Source organism: Raphanus sativus, unplaced genomic scaffold (genome assembly GCF_000801105.2).
Source record: "Raphanus sativus cultivar WK10039 unplaced genomic scaffold, ASM80110v3 Scaffold2746, whole genome shotgun sequence".
NCBI classification, from domain to species: domain Eukaryota; kingdom Viridiplantae; phylum Streptophyta; class Magnoliopsida; order Brassicales; family Brassicaceae; genus Raphanus; species Raphanus sativus.
In genome coordinates this window covers 1-10,547 of record NW_026618054.1, presented here as the reverse complement: position 1 = coordinate 10,547, position 10,547 = coordinate 1, and the positions used below count along the sequence as shown (strand labels likewise).

The following is a 10,547-nucleotide window of genomic DNA, read 5'->3' as shown; positions in this document are numbered from 1 at the left end:
AAGAGAAGAATAAACTATATTATTTCAGGGAATCAGAAGTGCAGTCTGGTGTAGACAGTCTGATGGCTCGTCCTGATGTGTAGAAAGGGACAGGAGATCAACAGCTCTTTCTTAAGAGAACATGTGACCTTTAATGTATTTTATTCCCACTTGTCTTGACTGAGCTCCAATGTTGTGCTTTCTATTTGAATTCAAACCAGACTTGTTTCCCTCTTCTCATTGTCCACCAATGTAGGTTAAGACGAGCTGGTTGCTTAGAGTTCAAGGCTGTACGGAATAACTTGCACCACAAGTCTGTACGGAATGACTTCTTCGTCAAGTGTCCAAACTCTTTTCTACTTCTGGTTTCTATTTTCCCTTGTCATTATAACTGAGTGAAACTGACTTCTGGAGGTTGCCAAGGTCTCCTTAAGCATCCCACTCCTTTATTGCCTTGCTAGGTAAGTTGGGCCAGCTTAGTTGCATGTGTAGCAAGACTGTATGCACTGTCTTCTCTTGATGCACTTGTTTTGGATCATCAACTAGCTTCTTCTCCTGCTATTTATTTATTTATTTCAACACTCCCCCTCAAGCTTGACCATAGGAGATCCTTGGACAAGCTTGGAACTGTGAAGAAGCTCCCTCATTAAAAACCTTACAAGAAAACCCACATGGGATAAAACCTTGCTAGGAAAAAAGAGTGCAGTCCAGCACAGCCTAGGGATTGGCCAGTGAGCTCTTGTGTCTTAGAACCAGTGTGATTGGACACAAGAAGCTCTGGATCACGGCCTAAACAGGTGCAGCAACACCAATGAGATGCTGCACACACCACACAACTCAGCTTCAACCGGTTTGGGACTCGGCCTCTCAATCAGCTTCAAGACTTCTTCTTAGAAAGGCTGGGAGGCAACCAGATCATCTTCAAACACCAGTTAGGCTGCTAGTACTTCAAACTCAGCTTGCCCTCTTCATAGACCTTGGTTTGGGTCTCCCCCTCTCAATGGACTTCATAGCCTCTCTAGGGAAGTTAGGAGACAACCAGGAACTCTTCAGTGAGGCGCCAAGCAATGGTACCTGATACATTATCCCAAAGGTGCATCAGTACTTATCAAGACTCAAGAATAAAAACCATAAAAATAAGATTGCATCCCATTGATGCATCACACTTCAATCAATCATTTTAAGTATCTTTTCAAGCTCATACACACAATGAAAAGATGAATGAATTGAATTGAAAGAGTTTAAAAAGAGTATAAGGGAACTTCCCTCTTCGTTTTGGTGAATTTCTCACTCAGCCAGTGCATCATCTTTATGGTGTCATCAACTTGAATTTCTTGGAAGCCTTTGTTAATGAGCTCAATAAGTATTTCCCTTGCATCAATTTCTAGAATGTTGATGAGGAGTGCTGAGCACTTGAATCCCACACGCCATTTCTTCTCTCAACCAGCCTTGCTTTTTTTTTTCTCTTGAATTTTAATCATGTAGGGGGACTTTGCAACTACATGATCTGCCACCATCATGTGATTGCTCATCCAAGAATGTCCCTGATTGAATAATCCTTATATCCTTGCATCTGGCTGGTGAGTACATTGAGGAGTGACAGCTTCTTCATACTGATCACTTAAGCCCTCTTTTAAATCGCCAAACTCTTGCTGGCCTTCTATGAGGAAATGAGACACTGAACACTGAAAGCTTCATGGATCTTCTGGTAGCTCACTTATATTTCCCCTCCTCAAGCTTGACTGAGTATAATGACAAGCTTGAACTTGAGCTTCAGTGAGCTTTGAAACTGGGAGCACAACAATACCAACATCTGCGCTTAAGCCAACCAATTCACCATACTCCAGGAGCACAACAATACCAACATCTGCGCTTAAGCCAACTGGATCACCATCTGCCTTCAGCTCCAATGTCTTTGGACCAACAGTCTCCTCATGACTTAGTGATGGCCCTCCTTGTGAGTCTCTTGAACCAGGAGCACAACAACTCCAACGCCTGCGCTTAAGCCAACCGGTTCTCCTCACAAGCTGTCTCTCCATGGTCAGGAATATATACACCAAGTCTAGGCTCTGAACAACATGGGCCTTTTTCTCCATGATCAGGAATGTGCATCTTGTGCAGGCTCTGATCAACATGGTATCTCTTTTCCTGTTGCTGCTTCTGGTCTGATAGCCACAACTCTGTGTCCTGCACACAATTACAACTCAGATAGAGATTAGTAACAACAGCATGGGACCAGATCATTGAATAAAATCATGACTGGTCGCCACTGCTTCAAAACAGATGCAAAACAGCTTATCACCTCATGTGACAGCTTTTAGAAACTATATGAATGCATCAGGCACAATATGTATGCATTTAACACAAATCTAGGAACACTCCTAGACACTTATCAATGCATCATGAAAGATAAAGATAATGAAAGGATTCTCAATACATTTCAATATCATGGATGCAATGACAACCTAGGCAGACACTTCTAAGAACAAAAAAAAACAGACCCATATGATAATTATAGGACTTTAGCAATTTAACATGACCCATTGGTCTCTAAATAAACCAGACACATTACACAAGCTTTTATTCAGGTTTAGGAGGTTTAACTTACAGCCAAGGAATCTGGGCTGGTTCCTTGAACCTCCATATACACACTACTCATCTGAGCTTGGCGGATTTGAGTTTTGGATTCATTACCCAACTCCTTCTCCTTGTGTGCTTATCCCTGTTTGTAAAGCTCATCCTTGGATCCCCTCCTGTCCTCCTGGTCTTCTTAGTTCTATTGAGCACCATTATCAGATTATAGGTTGGTTTGAACAGCCTTTGAACATTCCTTAAGTATGGATGACTTTGAGTGCTTTTAAGGGCATGAGATGAAATGGCTTCTCAATATTTCTTCTTGCTGATTTAACTTCACCATACACGACCAGAGGATCAGATAGGAACCCTGAGAATGACTGAGAGGACTGTGGCTTTGGTTTACTCCATATTGGAGTAAATTTGAGCCCATCAGTTTGAGCAGTCTTCAAAGGTGTGAGACATGAGCTTTTGCTTGTTGTGTGGAAGAGAAATCACCAGGCATCGAGTAACCTGTTAATTCAACTAAGGAAAACATCAGTAGACACACAAGAGATCAGAACATGGGTTTCACCAAGTCTGATCTCAAGAAACAATTTAATTAAAAAAAACACACAGCACAGATTCTAACAACAAGTCTAAGCAATCTTTTAAAGGAAATCACAACCAATTACAAGACAATTTTTTTTTCAGAAACAAGGACTAGAACAGAACCAACTACCTAGTCTCTAAACAATTTAAGCCAAACAGGTTTCAAGCAGATTTTAAGAAAAACAACCTAAGAAAAAAATAGAGATTAGACAATACTAATACTCTTAACAAAATCATAAGACAGAAACATACTTAGACAATTTGACAGTCTTTCCATGAACAGAAACTAGACAAGAACAACAAGCTAGTTTCTAAACATCCTAAGACAACAGAACACACACAACTAGGACAAACAATGCTCTTATTACAGTAGGAGATTCTGCTTACTCTCAAGAAACCTGAGCTGGTTTCTTGAATCTCCAGCCCATGGGGACTTATTGAGAGAACATTGGTTTCAGGTGTTGATTGAATATCCAACACCTATCCATGGTGTGTCCTTCCTTCATGTCAGGTACACACTCCAAACCCCTCCTGTCTTCTTGCTGGTCGTGGGTTATGGGGATCAAAGAGTGAGCTTCAGCTTTGTTGGCCAGAGAATGATCTGAACAGACTAGCTTTGAAGCTTCTTCAGTGACCTTGCTCCATAAATCGTTTTCTCCATGGAGTTTCTGCAGCAATTTGGACCAGAGGAGGTGGTTTTGTTTCTTCTTAAGACCCTTGGTAGTCTCTAGGGTCACCATTTCTTTTGGGTTCTCCATCTATAAGAGTTGTGGACCAGTGGACACTAGAGTGTTCCTACTGGTTTTGCAAGAGACTGGATTTGAAATCTGGACTTTGATGAAGCTTGCTGAACTGAGCTAAGACTTTCTTGAGTTTCAGAGACTGAGATACTCCTTTATCTTGAGTTCTGGTGAGGTTTTTCCCTCCTGGAAAACCTTTGGACCAGAGGATAAAAGGATGTAACCAACTGGTTTGAAACAGATTTTAAAGAGATGATTTTGGACAGAGATGATTTGCGGAAGTAGAAAGGTTCTAAGAGCTTATTGCTCTGATACCATGAGAGAATTGAGAGGAAATAATAAGAATATGATGAGAATAAGCTTCTGGTTCAGTATGAAACCAGAGAGAGTGATTGTGAAAGAATAAAGATTGTAGTGAAAGTATGGTTGAGAATCAGTGAGAATAAAGAGTTCTTGAGTATTGTAGAGAGTGAGGTCGTGGGAGTATGAGAGAATAAGAGAGAAGTAACCAGAGAATGGTGAAGAAAGAGTTTTACTCTCCTTAGACTGCAATGAGTTACAAGAAGGGCTTTAAATAGCCAAAATACAGAAACTTGCAAAACCATTAAACTATGAATAAACGAGAGAAGAATAAACTATATTATTGCAGGGAATCAGAAGTGCAGTCTGGTGTAGACAGTCTGATGGCTCGTCCTGATGTGTAGAAAGGGACAGGAGATCAACAGCTCTTTCTTAAGAGAACATGTGACCTTTAATGTATTTTATTCCCACTTGTCTTGACTGAGCTCCAATGTTGTGCTTTCTATTTGAATTCAAACCAGACTTGTTTCCCTCTTCTCATTGTCCTCCAATGTAGGTTAGGACGAGCTGGTTGCTTAGAGTTCAAGGCTGTACGGAATAACTTGCACCACAAGTCTGTACGGAATGACTTCTTCGTCAAGTGTCCAAACTCTTTTCTACTTCTGGTTTCTATTTTCCCTTGTCATTATAACTGAGTGAAACTGACTTCTGGAGGTTGCCAAGGTCTCCTTAAGCATCCCACTCCTTTATTGCCTTGCTAGGTAAGTTGGGCCAGCTTAGTTGCATGTGTAGCAAGACTGTATGCACTGTCTTCTCTTGATGCACTTGTTTTGGATCATCAACTAGCTTCTTCTCCTGCTATTTATTTATTTATTTCAACAATTTGGTTTGGTAAGACAAAAGCTTTAATGCAAGTGAAATCAGAGGTTCAAAATGATCTTTTAAGGTGGTTTACTCTCAAAACAAAGTAGCTTTGACATTACACATAATATATCTAAGAAAAGGATCAACTCATGCATACAATGCTCAATCTCCATTGTTCTACCCTTTCCCAAACATACAAGATATTTAATCATTCCTCAATGTCAAACCCAACTCACATCTCTCACCAAAAGATTCCAAGAACATTTTTCACTTCAGACTCTTTCTTTTTTGAAATCAATAAGGGGTTTTCACAATTTTTAAACAAATCACAGCTCCTAACAACTTTGCTAGCCCCCTTTTTATTCTCTTTTTTTTTTCTTTTCTTTTTTCTCTTTTTTTTTATATTTGGGGGCCAAGACTTTTCACAATAAGAGCTAGATACTTCTCCACGTATCCCAAAAAGACTAATCATTTAAGCACAGAGAGTCAAACCTTTCATATTCCCAAATCACAATCACAACACTCACCCCCTTCCTATAGCTAGACAATAGAGTGACTAATCTAGCAAGAATGGAGACTAAGCATTGCCGTTCCCAATATTCTCAACATTATGCACATGTAAAGCTTTCCAAAGAGGCCTCACTCAACAAATAATGATGGTTTAAAAAGGAGGTATGGGTTTTGGGAGTGGAGTACCACTTGAGTTTGTCAAGAAGATTGGTAAAAAGGATGGGACAACTCAAGTGTGTATATCCATGACTTAGTACACAAGGGACCATATGCAAGAGACATTAAAACAGGAGCTTGCTTCAAAGAGAGAGTATCAACAGTCAAATGAGTTTCAAGAGGAGCATTCAAGGCGCGAAGTTTACAAGCTTTCCAAAGGGTGCTCAAGCTATTTGTCATGATTACAAAGGTCAACAAATTCAGTACTTAGCATGAGCTCTTTACAAGGTTGAAATCCCCCTAATGCATGAATGCAACCTATATGCTTCTAGACTCAATCCTAAAAATGCAAATGATGCAACTAAATGATTCTTTTTGTGTTTTTCAATTTTTTTTTTGGTTTTTCTATGCAAATAAGAATGTAAAATGTAATGTATGAGACTCAAAATCATCAAAGCAAACATGATCAAATACTTGGTACCTCCCCCACACTTGAATCACACAGTCTCTGTGTGAGTGAGAGAGAGACACCCAAAAGAAAACTAAAATGCAGAGAAAAACTGGTATATACAAGGGTAAGGTAGTGGAGTGGTACCTCAAATGGAGAGTGGAGAAGGGGGGTCCTTCCCACTATTAAGAGTGATGGTCAGGACCTGAGAGAGGAGCTCTTGAAGCTTGATTGGATCATGTTGGAGCTCATGAGTGATGATGGCCCTTGCACTTGAGAATGATGTAGTCTTTCCTTTACATCTGATCTTGTACTCAATAGCTCCATCCTTAAGCTTCATTGGGTGAAGAGTGAGAGTGTGTGGCAGTGTATCAAGAGGTGGAGGGTGAGGTTCTTTCATCATCTTCTTCTTGACATGAGTAGCCTTTGCAGCTCTACTCACCTCCTCCTTTTTAGCACTTTCCAAGTGCTCATCACACATCTCTGTAGAGGACTCTCCAGCAAGAGTTTCTTTCTCAACATACAGCACTTCAGCCTTTGGTTTCGCAATGGATGATGCTTCACAAGTGATTGTTCCACAATACACAGACTTCATCTCTAGGGGCTGGAGAGGATATGAGACATCTTTGTTCACTTTGAGGAGTGTGACCTTCTTGTTATCAAAGTCTATGCAAGCTCCTACAGTTGTGAGAAATGGAGTGCCAAGGATGAGTGGGAACCTCTTTGCAGTTGCCATCTTTAGGACAGTGAGGTCAACAGGGATGGTGCATGCTCCAATTTTCATAGGAAAATCCTTGATGAGACCAATTGGGGTTGTAGAAGAAGAATTCCCAAACTGTAGTAAAGATCTGGTTGGCTCCATGCTCTCAATCCCTAGAGTCTTTACCATCTCTATAGAGATCACATTCACACTTGCACCAGAATCAACAAGAGCATCATCAAAAGTGAGCTTACCAAGGGAGCAAGACAAGGTAAACATCCCCTGGTGTTCTTGTTTAGAGAGAGACTTTGGTGGGACTTGTGGGTCAAGTTGCAGAGTAGAGAAGTCCAGGAGCTCTGCTACCTTATCTTTGTGAGTTAGAATGTCCTTGATGAGCATCATTTGTACACGAGCCTCTCGCATACCCGAGATCTATGGAAGCTTTACCCCAACATCACTAAGATCTTTCCTGAACTTGGAGATGACCTTCTTCTGAGCTTTGGTGAGGACCCTCTGTGGAAATGGGAGTTTATCATAAGGTGACTGCTCAACCTCAGTGGTGTCCTCCTGCGTGACCATCTCAACCTTGTGTCCATCTCTCTTCACAACCTTAGCTGCAACCAGCTTGTATACTTTCTCCACAATCTTTGCCCCACTTGTTGTCACAATTTGTTGCTCAACCTGTCCAATATCAGTTCCAAACACCAATTTTTCAATCTCGTCTACCTCTTTCTTGTGCTCATTCAGCTCAATCTCTGAAGAAGTAGTAGAGAGGGTAACATTGCAGTACTTTGTGGGATTCTGGTCTGGTTTCCCTGGTAGAGTTCCCATTGGCTGCTTGGAGGTGGAAGCCATAGAAGCAAGGTTTTTGCTGAGACTGATAGCTGCCTTGCTGGTTGTTTCTAGGCTGATAACCACTCTGTTGGTTGTTGGGATAGGATTTCTGCTGGTAGTTGTTGTACTGAAAGTTGGGCTCCTTTTTGTACCAGCTACCATTGCTATTAATCAAGCACAGTTCCTCTTGGCCTTCCAAACCTTCAACTTCATTGACAGTAGGTGGTGTCTCTTGCTGTGGGTTACCAACAAAGTGAACCTGCTCTTGAGTAGCTTTATTAGCAATGAGGATGTCAATCTTATCCTGTAGAGCTTTCAACTCCCTTCTTGTTTGCTTGTCATCTGTCCTATTGGCTCTGTCATGATCTCCACTGTAGACTGCATCACTCTTAACCATGTTGTCAACCAGCTGCGCTGCTTCTCTCTCAGTTCTGTCCAAAAAGTTCCCATTGCTTGCAGTATCCAATCTGGCTCTGTACTCAGGGAGAGCACCTCTATAGAATGTACTGAGCAGACTTCCCTTGTTGAAACCATGGTGTGGACACTGAGCTAGGTAGCCATTGAACCTCTCCCATGCTTCACTGAATCCTTCCACGTTCTTCTGTTTGAAACCAGATATCTCATTCCTGTAGTCAGCTGTCTTAGAAGTAGAGAAGAACTTTTCTAAGAAAGCATTCTTGCAGTCATCCCAAGTGGTGATGGAGCTGCTTAGCAGAGACTTCTCCCACTGACGTGCCTTGTCCCCCAAAGAGAAAGGGAAAAGCTTGAGCTTGAAAGCATCCTCTGATACACCATTGGTTTTGGATAGGCCACAGTATCTATCAAAGCTGTCCAAGTCGTCGAATGGGTTCTCTGTAGCCAGGCCATGAAACTTGTTGTTCTCAATCTGGTTCACCAATCCTGACTTGATCTCAAAGTTGTTTGCTGCCACAGCTGGTGCTCTGATTCCTAACAGTTGACCGTTGTTGGTCGGGCGGTCATAAGCACCAATAGGGCGAGCTGGTGGTTGTGGGTCAGCCATGTCAATGTTCAACCCCTGTGTGTGAGCTAGCTGTTCTTCTTGTCTTCTCTTTCTAGCACACTCTCTCTCTAAAGCTCTGATGTCTTCTGCTCTTGGAACTGGGTTTGTTGGACCCTTGCTCCTCAAGTGTATACACCTGTAAATCAAAAGTAGGTGAAGAAAAAGAATCAGTAACCAGCGAAAATAAAAATGACTTAGTCTCAAACAAGCTACTAAATCTCAATATTTAAATCTACTCAGAATTTGGCAACGGCGCCAATTTGATGTTAAGAGTTTTCAAGGCTCCTAAGACAAATGATGTAGTATAAAAGATTGTCGAACCAATTCTAAGGGATTTAAAGCAATGAGAATGCAAGTGCCTATTTAATCTAAGTGCAACCAGAGATTTGAATGATTTTAAATTACTACTAATGTTTGAATGCAATAAAAGAATTATACTTTCTTAACTAATGGAAAAGAGAACTCATGGGTGTAGGGAATTTGACCTTGGGTGATCAAGTTTCGAACTAAGAAATGCAAATGATCAATCAAACTATCAACCTTAAGCCTAAACACAATTCTAAGCAAGCTCTATGTCTAGATGAATGCTCATTTGCTAACACATCTCAAACATCAAATGTCTTTGGTTGAATAATATGAAAGCAATCGTTAAGAACAAGTCTAATAGCTATCTTAGCATTTTTAACAACAAATGTCTTTGGCAAAGTACACTAAAAGCTTAGGAGAGTTGTCTCAGACATTTCATCAAACACCTTTTGGGTGGGAAAAGCCTAATGATCAACTTTTAAGTAGCTAACTCAAAAGATGCATTATGAATACTCTACTAGCAAGGAACAAGAATGATCTACACTAAAACATCCTAGAACTAGCCTAATCACCCTTAATCTCCCTAACCCATGAATTCAAAAGGTGATTACTCACTAATCTCCATGATTCCTCTTAAACCCATGGTGGATTTCAGATTAATCATGTAGAGAAATAGATAAGAAATCAACAGAAACACAAGAACACAACAAATCAAAATCCAAAAGAGATGAACTTTTCTTGAGAGTTTTGTGTTCTTCCCATCAAAAAAAAAAGATAGATCTGCCTCCATAGGCTTACAAAGTACTTAAACTTAGATTTAGAAGTCTAAAAATGCGCATAACAAATTGCAAAAAGGTCCTTGAAAAATAATAAAATCGTGCAGCAGATAACGCGGAGCGACCTCAGAGGGTCTCTCCAGGAAGTCGCTCTGGGGTTGGGAGCGACCTTGGGGGGTCGCTCTGAGAGGTCGCTCCAGCCTCCATTTTTGTGTCTCCGGGCGATGAGAACGCGAGCGACTTAGGTTGGTCGCTCTGGTTGGTCGTTCTGGTTGGGAGCTACCTTAGGGGGTCGCTCCAGAAGGTCACTCTGCGGTTCTCGAGCAGGATGGATATGCCTCTAGTAAATTGATCATAACTCCTCCATTACATCTCCAAATGACTTGAAACCACTTCCATTAGAACCCTAACTCAATTTCCACTGTCTCCACAAACTCTTAGCAACAGAAGATTTCTCTAAAGCCTCCATCCATGCTCATCTTTCAACCCCTTTTTGATCACATTGCTTCCAAATGTCTCCAAGAACTCCATGTGGTGTCCCAATACCTAATAAAGACTTATGCATGCAAAATGCAACCTGAACATGTCTAAATATTATTATATATGATGAAAATGCATAAAATGAATAGCTAAAACAATGCAAATATGCAAGATATCAATTACAGATTAGCCTGTTCTGACATATGCCATTATCTTCATGATTCTTATCAAACCAGGATGAACCACGATCTAAGAAGCTTTATTTGGA

At 40.9% G+C, this 10,547-nt stretch overlaps 1 non-coding gene across 1 annotated transcript; it reads left to right on the top strand.

Annotated features, from left to right (window-relative positions):
- The first annotated feature begins 8,223 nt into the window (after window positions 1-8,223).
- LOC130505973 (small nucleolar RNA R71) lies at window positions 8,224-8,331 on the top strand. Its single transcript, XR_008941860.1, has one exon. It is a non-coding gene; the product is annotated as a small nucleolar RNA R71 (small nucleolar RNA).
- The last annotated feature ends 2,216 nt before the right edge of the window (window positions 8,332-10,547 follow it).